The sequence below is a fragment of the Ursus americanus genome, chromosome 14 (assembly GCF_024610735.1).
Source record: "Ursus americanus isolate L20-20 chromosome 14, mUrsAme1.1.p, whole genome shotgun sequence".
Lineage (NCBI taxonomy): Eukaryota > Metazoa > Chordata > Mammalia > Carnivora > Ursidae > Ursus > Ursus americanus.
In genome coordinates this window covers 56,951,661-56,964,764 of record NC_142140.1, presented here as the reverse complement: position 1 = coordinate 56,964,764, position 13,104 = coordinate 56,951,661, and positions in this window count along the sequence as shown.

The following is a 13,104-nucleotide window of genomic DNA, read 5'->3' as shown; positions in this document are numbered from 1 at the left end:
CGGCGCGCTGGCGTCGGCTCCGGGGGGGGCGCTGCGCGGCGGCCGGACCCGGGGCGCGCCGCGGCCGCATCTCCTCCGCCAGCCGCGGCCGCCGCTGTGACTCGCGGCTCCGCCACCTCCGCCCCCCCTCGGGCACCCCCCCCTCCCAAAGCGGGGCCGGAGCCAAGCAAAACCCGGCCCGGAGCTACGGCGGCGCGGAACGGAGGGAGGAGCCGGGTGGGCGGCAGGAGGCGCTGGAGGCGGAGGCAGAGGCGGAGGCGGAGGCGGAGGCGGAGGTGGGGGTGGGGGAGCGACCCAAGAGGAGGCACCCGGCTTTTGTCTAGGTGGGGAGACTAATTGGCCTCCTCCCGACTTCCTGGTCTCGTCCACGCTGGCCAGACTCGCATCTCCAGGATCCCTCCCCAAGCAGACCCAAGGGGATGATGAAGATGAGGCGGCCTCATGAACCCCTTGGTCTACATGGCCCCCTTCATATATGAGGTCGTTTATCCAACCCACAAGCATTATGTGCAACAATACTCAATGGACACGTGAGGAAACTGAGGCACAGGAAGGCGTCTTGTCCAAGGTCACTCAGTAGAAATTGTCAGACTTGAACCTAGGCAAGAGGGCTGCAGAGATGACCCCGACGATGCTCGGGCTGTCCTCTGTCCAACGCCCATACGGCCTGGTCCAGAAGGGGGTTCCCAGAGGGCTGCAGGCCTCCCTGAGCCAGTGGGGAGCACTCCTGCCCCCTCCCTTTGGGACCCCAAGACAAACCAGTCTTCAGGTGTGGGAGACCTCCCTGGAACCTCCCCTGACCCTCTGTGACCTCAGGAGAGCAAGAGAACCTCTCAGAGCCTCAGTGGCACTCTCTGTCCAAAGCGCCTCCCTTTGTGAGTGTGCCGTGTATGCGTATGTCTTCCCCACTGGGTTGTGGGCTGTCCTGGTCCCTCCGGCATCTCCAGTATACAGTAGGTGCTCAACAAATGTTTTACTATTACGTATTTATCTAGTGGCGCTTCTTGCATACACTGCATGCCGGGCATCTTCTCCATAAATCATCTCATGCATTTCCCATGGAAGTCCCCCGAAACTGTCATAGATGGGACACTGAGGCACAGAGAGGTCGAGGAGCTTGCCTGAGGTCGCAGATGGATGGAAAGAAAGCATGAGCCCTCTTACTGCTGGTTACTGAGCACCTTTTAGGTAGGCCTTACCCACTTTGTCCCATCCAGTGTTCCCAGCAGCCTGGGGTGCTCAGATGGGGTGCATGGCTTCCCATTGGCCATGCCTGCAGCAGGGAAGCAGGGATCAGACTTTGAACCCTCCCCCTCCGGATACACCGGATCCTGGGCAACCTGCAGCCTCCCCAACTTCCGTGGAGACAATCCAATTCTTCCAGACCCCAGGCATCAGCCAGGGGCCAGCCTGAGACCACAGACCTCCGCAGGCAGCCAGGCCTTCCTGCTGGTGGTTTTGCCCTGACTGGCTTTCCGGCCGAGCCACCATCCCAGGCAAATTAGCCGGCACCTGCTCTCGACCAGCCCCTACCCCTGTGTCCTGCCCACCTGAGAAGAGGGAGGCCTGTCTGGCCAGGGAGGGAACTAAGTCCAGCACCTCGGCTTGGCGCCCAGGCTCTGAGCCCTCTTCCCACCTCCACACCAGTACTCATGCTTGTGCCCACCCCACCTGGCATGCCCTCCTTTGCCCAGGGCCTTGGCCAGACTGGACTCCTTTGCAATCTATACCTTCAACAAACATTTATTGGACACCACTGGATGCCAGGTCCTGGGCTGAGCAGTCAAAAAGACGAACTGACTCACTACCTTCAGACTAGCAGGGCCATAGAGAAACCAGGGCTGCAGAATGCAAGGTCCAGGTACAGGCTGAGCTAGATGGGGGCATGGGGACTGAGTGAGGACCACGGGGAGGTGATTTGGGGGCCATAGAAGGACCACAGATAGATCTGGCAAAGCACATGGGGTGTGGGGCGGTGGGGTGGGAAGGTTATACTAGGCAGAGGGGCCTGCTTGGGACAAAGGCCCTGAGGGAGGCCCCACCCCCGCAGCCCGGCTCAGCTGCCACCCAGGCTTGGGAGGACATGAATGGGTCTTTCATGCCCTGGACCAGGGCAAGGTCAGGCCGGGCTGCTCCCTTCCCCCCAGCCCTGGGCTCCTGACTGTCTGAGCCCTGACCTGGAGGGGGGTGGCAGGAAGTTCACAGTTGGCCCTGGGGGGGGGGGAGCTAGGGAGGCCCAGAGAGGGGAAGGGCCTCGCCCGAGGTCACCAGCACAAGCAACACCCTCTTAATTGTATTAGTCTGAGCAAAGCCCGCCCCCTAGGCCTCAGTTTCCCCTCCTGGGCGGCCTGGTTGAGCCTCGCTGCGCTCCCGTCCTGCTCCGACCCTGACGGAATCCAGTGCGGGTTTTGCCGGCGCCCGCGTCCACTGACACCTTCCCAGCGCGGTCGGGCTGCGGCCCAGGGTCCGAGGGGACCGGGGGAGACCCGGAGGGGCCCAGTCGGCCTTGGGGGCCGCGGGATGCGCTGAGGCTGAGCCTGGCCTGGTGCCTGGCGCCTGCGGGGAAGGGAAACTCCGCCCGGCTGCCTGCGCGCCCCCTCTGAGCGCTCCCTTCTTCGGCGCCCTGCTGTGTGACTCCTGCGGGTCTCTGCCCCTCTCTGGGCCGCGCTGGAGCCGGGCCGGAGGGCAGCGTCTCAGAGAGGTCCCCTGAGTCCTGCTCCCTCCCTGGCGGGTCCCAGCCTGGTTTTCCCTAACCCGGTGCGGGCCCTCTTTTAAGCCCAGGTTAGGGGGTAGTCGCTGCCGGGTCGCGCCCCCAGTAGCGGCTCGGGCCTGGGAATCCCCTGGGGGCTCAGAAAGGGCAGCTCCGATTGGCTGAGGCTGCGTGTGACGTCAGGGCCTCCCCGACGCCCCCTCCCCCAGAGGCACGTGGGGGTGGCCGCGGCAGGGGAGGGGCCCGGGGTCCGGGCGGATTCGGGGTGTCCCCCCAGCCTGAGGCGGCAGCTGGGCAGCGCAGACGCGATTCTCCTCGGACAGATTTTTCCCTAGTCCCATATCCCCCTCCAGCCCCCCCAGAACGGCAGCTGCTCAGGCGGCAGATGCGCCGGCTAAATCCGCCCAGCTGGTCCCTCCGCAGAGCTAACCGCCTAGAACCCATTGTGGGTGGGTAGGGGTGTGTGTGCGTGTGTGTGTGCGCGCGCGCGTGCGCGCGCACGCCTGGGGGGGGGCATGGCCCTGCCCCTGCCCTGCCCTGCCCCTTGCCCTTTGACCCCGCCTCCTCGCGTGGCCGGGTGGGGTGGGGCTCCTCTTGGGGACCCTTCCCCAAGTTCATATTCCCTCCTGGAGCTCTTGACGGATTTGGGAGACCTGGTGCCCAGAGAGGGTGTGGCCCTTTCCAGAGACTACACAGCACCCCTGGGCCTGCGGTCCAGAAAATGCCCCCTGCCGTGCATGCATTAATAATTATAATGATGGGCTACCGTTTATCCAGCAACTACTGTATGCAGCTCCAGGATTCTAGAGCACAGGTACTATTATCCCATTTTCAGGTGTGGAAACAGGCGGGGGAGTAGTGGCTTGCTGGCTCACATAGCCAGGGACTGGAGCTGGAATTTGAATCCCATGCTTTTAGTCATTTCCAGGGGGCTCAGGGACCCCTTAGCTTGGAAGGGTCTTAAGGCAAGTGACTTGGGGTCACTCACTTGAGTGAGTGGGGTGTTGATGGCCACCCCTTGCCCTGTGTTTGGGCCCCTCTGAGCCCGGCACAGACCCTCCCTCCTTAGCTTCTTCAGCCCCACTGGGTGCCACTCTCATCTGGAAGAACTGAGGATCCAGGGGGGTCTTCCTGGAGGAAGAGGAGGTGGCTCCACTCTGAAATGCTGAGGGTGTAGCTGTCAAGAGCTTGAGGGTGCTTCGAATGTGTAGTTTTATACCCAGCCTGTGCTGCCTCTGGGCCTTTGCACTTGCCGTCCTCCCCGTCTGCAATGTTGTCCCCACTGATCTCCAGTATGACCTACCCTCCACCCTTCAGGTCTCAGCGCAAATGTTACCTCCACAGTGACAGCTGCGCCATCCCTGTCTGTCCTCTTACCCTGCTTTGGTTTTCTTCATTTTATTGGTCACAACCAAATATGGTACATTGTTTTCCCACAGCGCTGTTGTGTTCCCTGCTGAATCCCCATTGCCTAGAACAGTGCCTGGCACCCAGTAGGTAAGCACTCCATACATGCTTGTTATCCCGAAATCTCAGGGATATGGGCATAAATAGAGGGCTGGAGGGCAGAGGGCAGCTCTGGGGAAGGCACATATGGTAGTTCTGTCCTGGTGTGTATATAGGAGCCTGGGCCGTGAGCCTGTCCTGTGCTCCCTTCAACCAAAAGTGCCCTCCCAGGCCCCACCTCCTTCTGCCCTTCCCCGACACCACCCTCCACCCTCCTCCCTCCTCCCTGTTCCTCCAAAAGTCCTTCCTGCCTCAGGACCTTTGCACAGGCTGTGTCTGCTGCCTGGTGGAGATATTCTTCCCCTAGATCTCTGAATGGCTCCGTCCCTCACCTAATCAGGTCTCAGCTCAAATGTTCACCCCAACAGGTCCCCATCTAAATAATCCCCACTCTTGGGGTATCTGACTGGTTCAGCTGGTAGAGTATGTGACTCTTGATCTGGGAGTTGTGGGTTCAAGCCCCATGTTGGGTGTAGACTTCACTTAAAAAATTAAGTGGAAATCCCACTGAAGGGGGAATCAAAAAATAATAAAAAAAATCACCGCCCTTTTCTCTGTTGTGATTGCTTTGCTGTACTTTTTAGTGATGGAATTTCTTTTTACCATTTATTTGATTCTCTTCCAACCCACCCCCATTCCCTGATGATTAGCTGTGCCAGGGAAGGGCTGGAGTCTGCCTTGGTCTCCACTGGGTCCCTGGGGGCTAGGACTGGGTCTGGCACACAGTAGGCACTCAACAAGCGTGTTGAACAGATGAATGAATGAATGGGGCTGCCTATGAGCTCTCCAGAGTCTGTCCTTGTCACATGGAGGGGGAACCGAGGTTCAGTAGGGAGCCCAGGGTCTCGTGAGTCCCTCATTAGCAAAATAGGGCAACAGGAGGTTACCCCTTCAGGCTGGAGAGGGGTACCCAGTGAAATAATAACTAAAGGAGCATCTATTAAGCACCTACGGTGTGCACAGAACTCCTTCCCCAGGGCCTTTGCACTTGCCACTTCCTCCGCTTGGAAAGATCCTTGTGTGCCTGGCCAGTGTTTCTTTCTCCCAGAGACCTTCTCTGACTGTTTTGGGGGACAGGGCAGCTCTTTCTACCCTGTTTTGTTTCCTCTAAAATCATCTCATTAATCCAGTTTTGAATCAATAGTACAGTGGTGAGCTGCCCTTCATTCAAAGCAAACAAGCCAGTGGTGGAACGGGTGTGCTCTCTGCAGGAAATTCTGACCCACGTTACAACATGAATGAACCTGGAGGATATTATGCACTGAAATAAGCCAGACCCAGAAGGACACATCCCGCAGGACCCCACTCCCAGGAGGTTCCCAGAGGAGTCCCGTCCACAGAGGCAGAGAGGAGATGGTGGGAATCAGGCCTAGGGCAGGGGGTGGGGAGTCTGTGCTTCCTGGGGACAGAGTCTCTGTGTAGGGAGATGGAAAGTTCTGGAATAGACAGAGGGTGGGGGTGGCTGCAGGACAATATCAATGTGCTTAGTGCTTCATGCCATGGAATGGAACACTTACAAAGGGTTAAAACAATAAATATTACACCATGTACAGTTTACCACAATAAAAATAAAAGGAAAATCAAAACTGTTATGGAGAAAAAAGCCAGACGGTGACAGTGGAGGGTGTGTGTGAATGACCTCAGCTGGTGGCAATTCGGTCATTGCCACGAGGGCTCTCGACTCAGGTGACACTGACGTCAGCATGTGGAGGGGCCGTGGGTGGGCGCTGAGCTCACACTTGTCGCCCGTACTTCTCGTGCCCTTGCGTCCCACCCGGGACCTCCTCTGCTCTGGCCGCAGGACCTCCAGTCTTCAAGGAGCAGAGCTGAGCCACGGGCTTGCCCCTCATGGCTCTTTCTCCAGCTAACTTTACTGAGCACCTACTCCCTACCAGGCTCTCCCCAGGTGCTGGGGATACTGCGGGGACCGAGACAGAGCCAAGCCCTGTCCTGGCAGGACACGGGGCTCAGGGCAGGACAAGATTCACGTATTTAACAAGTATTTATTGAGCACTTACTGCATGCCCAGCTTGTTCTAGTCATTGGGAGCGCAGCACCAAACAGCACAGACGAGCCTCTGGCCTTGTGCAGCTGATGTTCCAACGGGCTCGACAGATGTGAAGTCGTATAAACAAGTGAAATCTATTCTGGGCCAAATGATGCTAAAGAGAAAAATTAAGCAAGGGAAGAAGATGAGGAGTGCTGGGGTGGGAGGGATTTTAAACAGGTGGTCAGGGAAAGCCTCATGGAGGAGGTGACACCTGAGCAGAGACTCAAAGGAGGTGAGGGGAAAACTTGTGTAGGTATGTGGAGGAAGAGAGTTCCATGTGGGGGGAATAGCCAGGGCAAAGGCCCTGGGGCAGGACCACGCCTGACCTGTTGGAGGAGGCATGTGGCTGGACCAGCATGAGCAGGAGCCAGTGAGGGCGAACAAGGGAGTAGCGAAGGGCGGGAAGGGAGTGGGGGCAGGTAGTGCAGGGCAGTGTTTCCCTCAGGGACCACTTTTCCCCTGCCTCGGGGCCTTTGCCCATGGCGTTCCCTCCTCCTGCCTGCCTCCCTTCCTCCCAGACTCACCTCGCTAACTTCTCCTTCTTTCCCAGCGTAAATGTCTCAGCTTGAATCCTAGCCACTCCAGACTGGTAGTCCCAGGGCATCTGGCTGCCTTAGTCCAGGCCCTTGGGCTTGGGCTCAGCACCGTGCAGCACAGAACCTGGCACAAAGTAGGCACTCAGTGAAGACAGTGAGGTACGGGTAAGGTCCAGGCAAGTGACAGGGAAGCCTCTTTGCCTCCAGGGTTCCACAGAACAATGGGCCAGTTCTCACCCCAGCCCTGCCCTGAAATTGCCATGAGGCCGGTGGCTCCCCTTGTCTGGCCTCAGTTTCCCCTTCCAGAAGATTCCAGTAGGCCACGATGGGGATGGAGGTAGGAGGAAGGTGACTCCTGTGATGCAAGCACACAGTGGGGAGCCGGAGACTCCCCCATGCCCTCCCGCATCACTGGCGCCGCCCACTCCCCAGCTTCCAGTTCCCCTAGGCCAGCAGGGATTTGGGGGGGAGGGAGGGGGAATAACTACTCATGTCATTTACATAAAACCTGCACAATTAGCATAACGATTGTAGGAGCCTAGAGAACTGGGCATGGGAAATACTAACTTTAATGACAAACAAGGCGGGCAGCCTCCCCATGGAAACAGCTGGTCCTAAGTCCACCCCCATTTTACAAATGGAGAAATTTAGGCCCATGGAGGTGAGGCCTAGCCAGGGTCTCTGCCTTCTACGGGCATCCATGGACACAAAATAAGAAAACAAAAAATGACTAAAATAATTTCAGATTATTGTAAGGGCCGGTGGGGGGGGGGGATAATGAGAAGAATAGCTGTCTGGGGGCATCAGGGAAAGCTTCTTGGAGGAGGTAACATTTGAGCTGAGACGTAAAGGAGTAAAAGCCAATTTGGAGGGAAAAACAGGGTAAGGGCAGAGGGAACAGCAGCATGTGCAAAGGCCCTGGAGTAGAACTGTGACTGGCCTGTTGGAGGAAGAGTGAGGAGATCTGTGTGTCTGGAGGGGGAGAGAGGGAGGAGGAGAGGGTGGGGAGAAAATGGGGGGCGGGGCATGGGAAAAAGTTTGAATTTTATTTCAAGGGCACTAGGGAGCCATGAGAGAATTTATAGTGAGCAAGTGAGGTGATCTGATTTAACTGTTAAAAAAGATCCCTCTGGCTGTCTTTTGGAGATGTATGCAAGCCCCCAGGGGGACCAGGGAGGAGATGACTGCACTAGTCTAGGGGAGAAGCTCAGAGGCGTGGACCAGGGCAAGGGGCCTTGGAAATGGAGAGAAATAGGTGGCTCCAAGAGGTGTTGCAGATGCAAAGACAAGGGACTTGGGGAGTGAAAGAAGAAAGAATCCAAGAGGACCCCCAACCCCTTCCCTGGAGTCCCTTCGCCAACATGGCTCCTTACCCCCCATCTCTCCCTTTCCCCTTTGGGCTCTGCTCATATCACATCCACCAGAAAGCCGTCCAGACTGCCCCAGCAGAGTTGAACTGCCTGCCTTGGCCCTGCCAACTTCCCAGTGCTCCTGCACGGCATAGAAGTCCCATGTGTTCCCTAAGAGAGAGAAGGAAGATTCCAGGGTTCTAGGATCTGAAGATTCTGACAACCTCATTGTCTTCACTTCTGGGTTGAGAATCTCACCTGCACCTCCCAGGGACGGGCCCAGCGATGCTCCTCTTTTCTCCGTCGCCTGGCAGGGGAGGGAGGTTGAGCCCATTAGGGGAAACCAAAGCACCATGAGCTGTTTTCCTCCATTGCTATCCAGTAGGGGTCCCTGGGGTTGGGGGCTTTGGCCCAGCTACTGGAGTGGGAGCCCAGCCAGGAAAGATCGGAGTGGGAGACGGGCAAGCCCGGGAGGGGCTAGGAAAGTGTCTATTTCTCCTCCTGCCGCCGTATTTATGGATTCCCTTTGATATCCCAGCGGTTGGCTGACCTGGTTCTCTGCTGCTGCGGGAGGAAGACAGGTTCTTGGAGCTGCTTCTTGGAGCTGGGGGGGGGGGGGGCTGCCTGGGTGTGGAAAGCCTGCGTGTGCGGTGACTGGGCCCCTGGGCTTGGGAGGAGGGAGGCAGGGAGCCAGCCTCGGTTTCCCTATTCACAAAACCGGGCTGTCAATGTACCGTTCTCAGGCCACCATAGAGTAAACATGTGTCAATGGTTGATTATTAACTCACTGTTCGGGGAACCAGTTAAATGGTCAAGCTAGTTCTGAGAGCATTTAAGGAACTGGGTGTTTATCAGGACTTTTCCTTTTAAAGTTCGCTAGAATAAGAGCAGCTTAGATACCAGCTAGCAAGTGTCCTATAGGCAACAAAATACTAACCCTGGTTCTCTTTTCTGCAATCTGCAAGTTCACTGTAACTTCCCTGGGCCTGGGCTCTGATCAGATGATAAAGAGCGAAGTCAAGCGGAAGTGCATCCGTGTGGAGCAAAGCTGCCCCGTAGAACTTTCCGTGATGAGGGACGTGTTTGAAATCCACGCTTTCCCACGCAGCAGCCACCAGCCACGGGGGCTCTCAAGTGCTTACCGGGTGGCCAGTGTGAGCGAGGACCTGGATTTGTAATTCCATTGCAGCTGACTTGTTTTAAATTGGCGTAGTCACCCATGGCTAGTGATATCATAGTGGACAGTGCCAGGAAAATAAAGTAACGTGTGATGGCCATTTTCGACAACACCCCCGTGGGACGTCGGAAGCACCTGTCCCTTGCACTCTTCCTTCATCTCCAAGCTTTATGTAGGTTTTCTTACGAGGTATAGACCGCAATGGTGGCTTGAGGGCAGCGGTGATCACAGCCCCATTCATGCAGCAGCCCCAGGGGGCAAGGTGTCACTAGCCGGGCCCAGGAGAAGTGTCTTGTTGACCCCAGTGGGTCCCAGCTTTTCAGCTTTGTGACTTCGGGCAAATGGCTTAGCGTCTCTGGCCCTGGGTCTCCACATCTGCCACAGGGACTTCTATGAAGGGTTCCCATGACCTCATTTGATTTCGGGGGGGGAATTAAATGAGCTCACCCGTCTCAAGAAGGCTCACAGCGAGCTCGAAATATGTGCTATTATTGGTAGTCCTGGATGGATTATTTCACCTCACGCTCTGTTTTCACATCTGTGAAATGGGGTCAAAGTACTTGAGAACTCAGAATCTTGCTATAAGACAGCTCGTTCGTCGAAAGGCCGTCAGCAGGGCTCTGGGCACACGGTAAATGCGGAGAAGGTGGTTGTCACTGTCGATGGTGGCAGTGCGGAGAGAGGCTGACTAACTTCCCAAGGCCACATAACCGGGCAACGCCAGAGCTGGGAGTTGAATTGGGGTCTTCCCAGCTGAGGTCGGGAGCAGCGCCAGGGCTCTCCACGGGGTCAAGAGGGACGGCGTCGGGCCTCTGAGGACCCGGCGCCCAGGCTCCAGGGTTAAGCCCATGCGGCAGCTGAACTTCCGTGCGTCTACTCCTCTGAAATCCCTGGGAAGCGAGGCATCAGATGTCCCGGAACAGGCCCCTGCTCTTGACAGACCACACACACATGGACGGACAGCTGGCGAGGACTGGTGGGCCAGGAGGGAGGGGCCCCGGGGAAGGGGGCACCTTGGCCAAAAAGAGAGGTCACAAGCTGCCCCAACGCAGCCATCCCCAGACGGGGGCTATGAGCCTTCTCTCTACAGTCCTCCAGACCTCAGTTCTTTCATCAACATTTGGCAAATATTTATGGAGCGCCCGCTGTGTACCACGTGCCTTGCGGAGCCCTGTCTTTAAGCACTGTGAGACCGAAGCTCAGAAAGCCACAGTCACCTGTCCAGGTCACACAGCAAAAAGAATGGCAAAGCTGGGACTGCAAGCCAAGGGGCTCTTGCTCCTGCCTCAGGGCCTTTGCACCTGCTGCCCTCGCTGCCTCCCTCGACCCCTCCCAATTAGCCTTTAGCCCTGTTTAGATGACGCCTTCTGTGAGAATCCTTCCCCAATCCACTGGCTCCCTAACCCCTCCATCACAGCCTTTTGACCCCCACCAACCCACCAACCATCTCCCCCACTAGACTGTGAGCCCCCTCGGGCTGGGGCTGTAGCCCCCGCCCCCAGCACAGACTTGCACGCAATAGGTAATTGTTGAATAATAAGATGAACATGTGAATGAATGAAGTCAGGATTTCTACCCATCCCCCGTTTCAAAATTGGTCCCTTGGGAAGTGAGGTGCCAGAGGTCTACACTTGGATTTGAAGCGGATATGCATGGATGAAGTCCTTCTGTCAGTGTCTGATATAGCCCTGGACTGGGGGTTCCAGGTAGGCGGTCTCTGTGGGTGTTTGCTGTGTAATGGGGGCATGGGGTGCCCCCCAAGGGGGGGACCTCAAAAGTTCTGGCTGTTCCAGTCACAAAATATGTAGGTGCTGCTGCGGATGGGGAAGGGCCAGGGAGGTCCCACCTGCTACGGGGTCTCATTTCTATCTGGACTGTCCAGGAAGGGCTGTCCCAGGCCACCCTCTCTGAAGGAGCTGAGAGGTAGGAGAGGGCTCAGAAGGGGGATGGGGCTCTGAAGGGGGAGAGGGCTCAAGGAGGGGAGGGGGCTCAGAAAGGGGTATCCCAGATGAGGGAGGGGGATTGGGGAAGGGAGGGGACTCAGAGTGGAAGGGGGCTCAGGGAGGGGAGGGGGTTCAGAAGAAGGAGGGGGTTCAGAGAGAGAGGGGACTCGGAAGGGGCTGTCTCAGAAGAGGGAGGGGGCTCAGGGAGGGGAGAGGCCTCAGAGTGGGAAGGGGCTTATGGAGTGGGAAGGGGGCTCAGGGAGCCGAGAGGGCTTAGCGAGGGGCGGGGCTCAGGAGGGTTGAGGGCTGGAGCGCCTGCCTCGGTTCTGTCTTACCCTGGGGCCCCTGGACTCCGGGGTTAGGAGTGTATCGTGTCACCGGGTTTCGTGTCCATCCAGAAACCTGACCGCGTCCCCAGGGCTTAGGGTCGTCCCCAGTCCCGCACCCTACCCCCTCCCTTCTCGAGTCTTCCAGGTTCCCTTCGATCTCCCTCCCCCACCTCCCCAGTCAGCTGTGTCCGTATTTATAGCGGTGAGGGCCCATGTCGCTTTACTTCCGAAAGGGATTGTGTCCTTTACTTCTGCCTTCAGAACCCTCCACACCTGTTCCCGGCACAAGCCTCACGGCCGCGGGGAGAGGACCGCCTTGCTTTCTGGAGCCGCCGTGGGACAGGGGGCTAGGCCCCCTCCCCCCTCTCTCCGAGGCCCCGCCCCCCTCCGAGCCCTCTGCTCCAAGTCTCCCCCGCCCCGAGCCCCCGTCTGATCTGAAGACTCCCTCCCTGCACACCAACCCCAAGCCGCCTAGTTCCCAGGCCCCCAAGGCCCCCGGCCCCGCCCGCCCCTGTTGTCCTCTGCCCGGCCCATTGTCCTGGCTCCCGGTGCGGGGGCTGGGCGGGCAGGGGTCTGCGTGCAGGGGCTGGAGCCCGCCCGCTGCCCACCGGTCTCTGGGCAACGCTGGCAAACCCCGCGCGATGCTGGCCCTTCGAGCCCGGACACGGAGGCGGCGCTGTTCCCCGGGAGGGGCCACAGCTGGGAAAGGGGGTCTTAGGCCGCAGGCAGATCTCGCTGTCCCCCGTTGGAGAGAGGTTAGTGGGCGGGAGCCATGGAAAATCTTCTCCCTGCGCAGTGCCCCCAACCCCTTTACCATCCCTCCTTCCCCTTCAGATCCCACAATGGAAGCTGGGCACACCCGGTTCCATGAGCCGCCCACGACCTTACCGTTGGACTCTGCAGGGAGGCACACGCCACCCCTGGGGAAACCGGCCCGGGAGCATCTGAGATCGGGTTCAGGAGCAGGGCCTAGGGTTGGAGCCTCAGCTCCGCATTCCCCCCAGCGTGGCCCCATCGCTCTGCTGAGCCTCTTTTTTCATCTGTACAATGGGCAGGTAGCAGGACCCACCGGCTGGATTGTTCTGTGGATCCCACGGCTCCCGCGTGAGCGGGTTCAAACTTGGACTGCGGCTTACCAGCCCCGCAACTGGCCGGGCACGTCCCTGCTCTGGGCCTTGTTGTCCTCATCCGTAAAACGGGGATTACAGCAGGATGCACTTCCTGAGACGCTGAAGGGGGAAGGGCACAAACCCGGGGTAGCTGTGACTTTTATTCTTTATGTTACTTTTACTGTTATTTCCCTCTTAGTTTGAGTCTTTATGAGGCTCAGAAGGGCTGTGTGTATGGGTGGGGGTCATATTCCCAGCGCCTCCCAGGCCCCCGGGGCTGGGAGTCAGGGGTTGGGGTGGGTGTGTCTGGGACTGGTCAAGCTGCTGGCTGAGGGACCCCCCTCTCCGCTCTCTCCTCCACCTGGACCATGTAGATCACCCAGAGCCCCTGAAGT